The following is a 6,079-nucleotide window of genomic DNA, read 5'->3' as shown; positions in this document are numbered from 1 at the left end:
TATTTATCTCCCTGTACTAGTGTCAACTCAAAATGGATCAAGGACCTTAATACAAGAACCCAAACTCTAAAGGTGGTACAGGAAAGAGTAGGAAATACTTTGGAAGTAATAGGTATAGGCAAGGACTTCTTCAATGGGAACCCAGCAGCTCAGCAACTAAGAGAGAGCATAGATAAATGGGACTTCATAAAACTAAAAAGCTTCTGCTCAACAAAAGAAATGGTCTGTAAACTGAATAGACCACCCACAGAGTGGGAGAAAATATTTGCCAGCTACACATCAGATAAAGGACTGATAACCAGAATATATAGGGAACTCAAAAAATTAAACTCTCCCAAAATTAATGAACCAATAAAGAAATGGGCAAGTGAACTAAACAGAACCTTCTCAAAATAAGAAATTCAAATGGCACCATGGTCCCTGGGAGGAGCTTTCCTGGTGTTGCCACAAGAAATATGCAACTCCGCAATGCTCCAAGGCACTGAAGACAAAACCCAATACCACATTCCATGACAGTGACACAGTCACAAATTCAGAGCAGTTTCCCTGCTGGGCATTGGTGGCCCTAACAAACAATATTGCAGTTTTATTTTTCTTCTGTCCACTTTCCCGCTCCCATCCCAACTCTCATCTCCCATCACTTCTTTTCATGTTTTTTTGCTCATTAGATCATCCTAATATCCTTGCCTCCTTAGGTGAGGATTTTGGAAGGTAGAGTTGCTACTGGATATTTTCAATCAATGACAAAAAGAACTGTACACAACCTAATGATGTCAGTGGTGAACTTGTTCCTCAAGGGGTAGGGCTAAGGATTGTGAACTACCTTGTAGTACACTGGGGTTAAACAATAAGTAAAATATATGAAAGCCAGGCTCCTGGCTGTTGGAGAAAGATGATGCAATGATGCTGCTATAACCCTATGATGAAAGATTGGTATCATGGGTGCCAACAGGAACTAAGGTGTCTAAAAAATATATACGCAGATAGAAATCTATAGTAGTAAATACAGATACATGTGAACATGGGTCACTGTGCATGCAGATATTCCTAGTCCTGTCAACACAAAGGTCTAGAAGTTTGTTGGAGAGGGATGGATGCTAAGGGTGGATGTTAGAGATCGGACAGGGAAAATACATGAGGGGACTAAAAATCTGTGGTGTCTCTGTGTTGAAAGGATGCAGGAAACAAGGCTGGGACAACATAAGCAATGAAACATATAATAATAGAACTGAATTATAACCCCTCAGTTCCATGAAGTAGTCTTGAGTCCTTATTGATACAAATACATAACTGGATATGTAACAATTGAATGCATTGAACACAGTGAGTTCCTTGGCAAAGGCTGCAAAACTACATGTCTAAGAGTATGACAGTCAAGGGCTGGAAGAATGACTCAAGTGGTAGAGTGCTGGCCTAGCAGGTGTGAGGCACTGAGTTCAAGCTCCAGTACCGCCAAAAAAAAAATGAGTATGACAGCCATGCAAATAAAATACTGCTAAACGACCATAAAGGAAATGCAAATTAAAACCACACTAAGATTCCACCTCACCCCTGCTATAATAGCCGTCATTAGCAGCACCACTAACAACAGGTGTTGGCGAGGATGCGGGGAAAAAGGAACCCTCTTACACTGTTGGTGGGAATGTAAACGAGTACAACCACTCTGGAAAAAAATTTGGAGGCTACTTAAAAAGCTAAACATTGATCTACCATTTGATCCAGCAATACCACTCTTGGGGATATACCCAAAAGACTGTGACCCAGGTTACTCCAGAGGCACCTGCACACCGATGTTTATTGCGGCACTATTCACAATAGCCAAGTTATGGAAACAGCCAAGATGCCCCACCACTGACGAATGGATTAAGAAAATGTGGTATCTATGCACAATGGAATTTTATGCAGCCATGAAGAAGAACAAAATGTTATCATTCACTGGTAAATGGATGGAATTGGAGAACATCATTCTGAGTGAGGTTAGCCTGGCCCAAAAGACCAAAAATCATATGTTCTCCCTCATATGTGGACATTAGATCAAGGGCAAACACAACAATGGGATTGGACTTTGAGCACATGATAAAAGTGAGAGCACACAAGGGAGGGGTGAGGATAGGTAAGACACCTAAAAAATCAGCTAGCCCTTAACGCAGAGAAACAAAAGCAGATATCTTAAAAGCAACTGAGGCCAATAGGAGAAGGGGACCAGGAACTAGAGAAAAGGTGAGATCAAAAAGAATTAACCTAGAATGTAACACACACGCACAGGAAATCAATATGAGTCAACTCCCTGTATAGCTATCCTTATCTCAACCAGTAAAAACCCTTGTTCCTTCCTATTATTGCTTATACTCTCTCTACAACAAAATTAGAAATAAGGGCAAAATAGTTTCTGCTGGGTATTGAGGGGGTGGGGGGGAGAGGGAGGGGGCAGAGTGGGTGGTAAGGGAGGGGGTGGGGGCAGGGGGGGAGAAATGACCCAAGCCTGTATGCACATATAAATAATAAAAGAAAAAAAACTACTGCTAAATGAGAAAAAAAAATCAAATGAATTTCCCTATGTAGGAAAACAAGGCTGCATTTAAATGCCAGTAGCTTTTGCAACACATTTATGGGACTTTAAAATTTTTTATTTGCATGGGCATATTTAAGGTATAAGCTCTTTCCTATTCAAACAAGAATGTTCAGGTTTAGAAATGTAAACAACTTTACATGCATTTATCACAACTATAGTTGATTTAAACTAAGCACTGAACCAACCAATTATCTTCAGCACAACTGGAACTAGATGCATCAGTTCCACTTAAAAATGACCCATCTCCCTGTAGTCTGCCCGGTGGTCACTGGTTCAGGCCTTGACTTTCCTCAGCACAAACACAGAAGGCCTCTCCACCCCTTCTCCAGGATACACTCAACACTACTTGTGGTCCAAGATACTGATACCTAATTCCCATGGGTCTGAGCAAACACTGATGAAACCATCCAAAAATTAAAAAAAAAAAATTGGGAGATGTGACAGCCAGAGGTAAGGAAATTCCAAAATTTATGAAATTACCCACAAATCTCACCAAAATAACAACTTTTCTGTGAAATTTTTCCAAGCATTTTTTTAAAGTTCCCTAATGGCTTAGGTTGTGCTTTCAGGGTTTTTTCCCCCCAAAACTTGCTCTGTCACCCCTGTAATCCTTGCTCTTCCAGTACCTAATGACTCCAGCCATCCTCAAACTTCTCCCACCATCTTCACCCCATTTCTATTCCTTCCCTGACCTCTGACTCATATTCTCCCCTCTGTTTGTGAGCTTAACATCATTTTCCCCACAAACTAGTGGCCAGAACCACAGAAACCCAACATTCCCAAATCAACAAGCCCCTGCATACCTGTGTGCCATTGATAACTATGTTGGGCTGTTCTGCCCCAGAGTGAAGATCCTGACATGCCAGCATGGCAAATCAAGCTGCTTCCTATTTCAACTTCCTAGAAATTCTCAGCACCAATCAGAGTGCTATTCATAGAGTAATTATCAGTAATGTTTTTTGCCTCAAGATTTTAAAAAATGTGCTAGATTTCTGAGGGTGAGAGAAACATGATACCTCATATATTCCTTGTGGTTATGTAAATTGACACAACTTCCACAAATATAATTTGGTAATACTTGCAAAAAGTTGAAATATACATACCCTTAGGCTCTGAAATGCTATTCTTCAGTAATAAACCTATAAATAGAATGGTGTGAGTATAAAATTATAAATTATAAACATGTTCATTGCAATGGTGTTTGTCCTAAATGTTCATCAACAGCAGCCTAGTCAAATAGATCCTGTGTACATCATTAATTGTATCCAGCTGTTTAAAAAGAAAAGATCAAAAACATGTGTTCTGATGTGGATAATGTATAAGATTTATATGGAAAGAAAGGCAGAGAAAAGACTTACTTTTCCATTCCATACCCTTAGAAGTTTTTCAAGTGTATATTTACCTGTTCTTTTTTTTTCCAATTCATTTAATGGCAACTGGTAATCACAAAATTTCCCAACATAGGTTATACACTCTTTAGACAAGTCTGTACATTAGCACTTTTTATCTGTAAGTTATTACACTAGTTACTGTCATTTATCTTAAGGTCAATCACAGATAACCTAGAATCTGAGCCATTATTTGATCATACAAGATGATATAGATGATCACAAAATAAATAAGACCTGGTTTATTGTCAGAATTGATAAAGCCAGGCTTGGGTAAGAATTAAGTCTGGGAACACATGTATGGTCCTAATATAGTGAATGTTTAGCCTATCCTGACTATTATAAAATCAGTACAGAGAGAACATTTGCATTATGTTTATTTATTCTTTTTTTTTAAGGTTACTCAGCTGCAGGTTTTTGGTTTTTCTTTTTAATTTTTATTTTTTTATTATTCATATATGCATACAATGCTTGGGTCATTTCTCCCCACTGCCCTCACCCCCTCCCTTACCACCCACTCCACCCCCTCCCGGTCCCCCCCACGCACTCAATACCTGGTAGAAACTATTTTGCCCTTATCTCTTACTTTGTTGAAGAGAGAGCATAAGCAATAATAGGAAGGAACAAGTGTTATTGCTACTTGAGATAAGGATAGCTATACAGGGAGTTGACTCATATTGATTTCCTGTGTGTGTGTGTTACCTTCTAGGTAAATTCTTTTTGATCTCACCTTTTCTCTAGTTCCTGGTCTCCTTCTCCTATTGGCCTCAGTTGCTTTTAAGGTATCTGCTTTACTTTCTCTGCATTAAGGGCAACAAATGCTAGCTAGTTTTTTAGGTGTCTTACCTATCCTCACCCCTCCCTTGTGTGCTAAAGCTTTTATCATGTGCTCAAAGTCCAATCCCACTGTTGTGTTTGCCCTTGATCTAATGTCCACATATAAGGGAGAACATATGATTTTTGGTCTTTTGGGCCAGGCTAACCTCACTCAGAATGATGTACTCCAATTCCATCCACTTACCAGCGAATGATAACATTTTGTTCTTCTTCATGGCTGCATAAAATTCCATTGTGCATAGATACCATATTTTCTTAATCCATTCATCAGTGGTGGGGCAACTTGGCTGTTTCCATAACTTGGCTATTGTGAATAGTGCCACAATAAACATGGGTGTGCAGGTGCCTCTGGAGTAACCTGTGTGGTATTGCTGGATCAAATGGTAGATCAATGTTTAGCTTTTTAAGTAGCCTCCAAATTTTTTTCCAGAGTGGTTGTACTCGTTTACATTCCTACCAACAGTGTAAGAGGGTTCCTTTTCCCCACATCCTCGCCAACACCTGTTGTTAGTGGTGTTACTAATGATGGCTATTCTAACAGGGGTGAGGTGGAATCTTAGTGTGGTTTTAATTTGCATTTCCTTTATTGCTAGAAATGGTGAGCATTTTTTCATGTGTTTTCTGGCCATTTGAATTTCTTCTTTTGAGAAAGTTCTCTTTAGTTCACTTGTCCATTTCTTTATTGATTCATTAGTTTTGGGAGAATTTAGTTTTTTAAGTTCCCTGTATATTCTGGTTATCAGTCCTTTGTCTGATGTATAGCTGGCAAATATTTTCTCCCACTCTGTGGGTGTTCTCTTCAGTTTAGAGACCATTTCTTTTGATGAACAGAAGCTTTTTAGTTTTATGAGGTCCCATTTATCTATGCTATCTCTTAGTTGCTGTGCTGCTGGGGTTTCATTGAGAAAGTTCTTACCTGTACCTACTAACTCCAGAGTATTTCCTACTCTTTCCTGTATCAATATTAGAGTTTGGCGTCTGATATTAAGATCCCTGATCCATTTTGAGTTAATATTGGTATAGGGTGATATACATGGATCTAGTTTCAGTTTTTTGCAGACTGCTAACCAGTTTTCCCAGAAATTTTTGTTAAAGAGGCTGCTATTTCTCCATCATATATTTTTAGCTCCTTTGTCAAAGACAAGTTGGTTATAGTTGTGTGGCTTCATATCTGGGTCCTCTATTCTGTTCCACTGGTCTTCATGACTGTTTTTGTGCCAGTACCATGCTGCTTTTATTATTGTTTTATAATATAGCTTGAAGTCAGGTATCGTGATACCTC

The 6,079-nt window shown here is 39.0% G+C and overlaps 1 non-coding gene across 1 annotated transcript; it reads right to left on the bottom strand.

Annotated features, from left to right (window-relative positions):
• Positions 1-4,200: 4,200 nt before the first annotated feature.
• On the bottom strand, positions 4,201-4,331 carry LOC141415247 (small nucleolar RNA SNORA72). Its single transcript, XR_012440244.1, has one exon. It is a non-coding gene; the product is annotated as a small nucleolar RNA SNORA72 (small nucleolar RNA).
• Between the last annotated feature and the right edge of the window lie 1,748 nt (positions 4,332-6,079).

The sequence above is a fragment of the Castor canadensis genome, chromosome 12, assembly GCF_047511655.1.
Source record: "Castor canadensis chromosome 12, mCasCan1.hap1v2, whole genome shotgun sequence".
NCBI lineage: Eukaryota > Metazoa > Chordata > Mammalia > Rodentia > Castoridae > Castor > Castor canadensis.
This window is presented reverse-complemented; position numbering and strand designations above follow the sequence as displayed.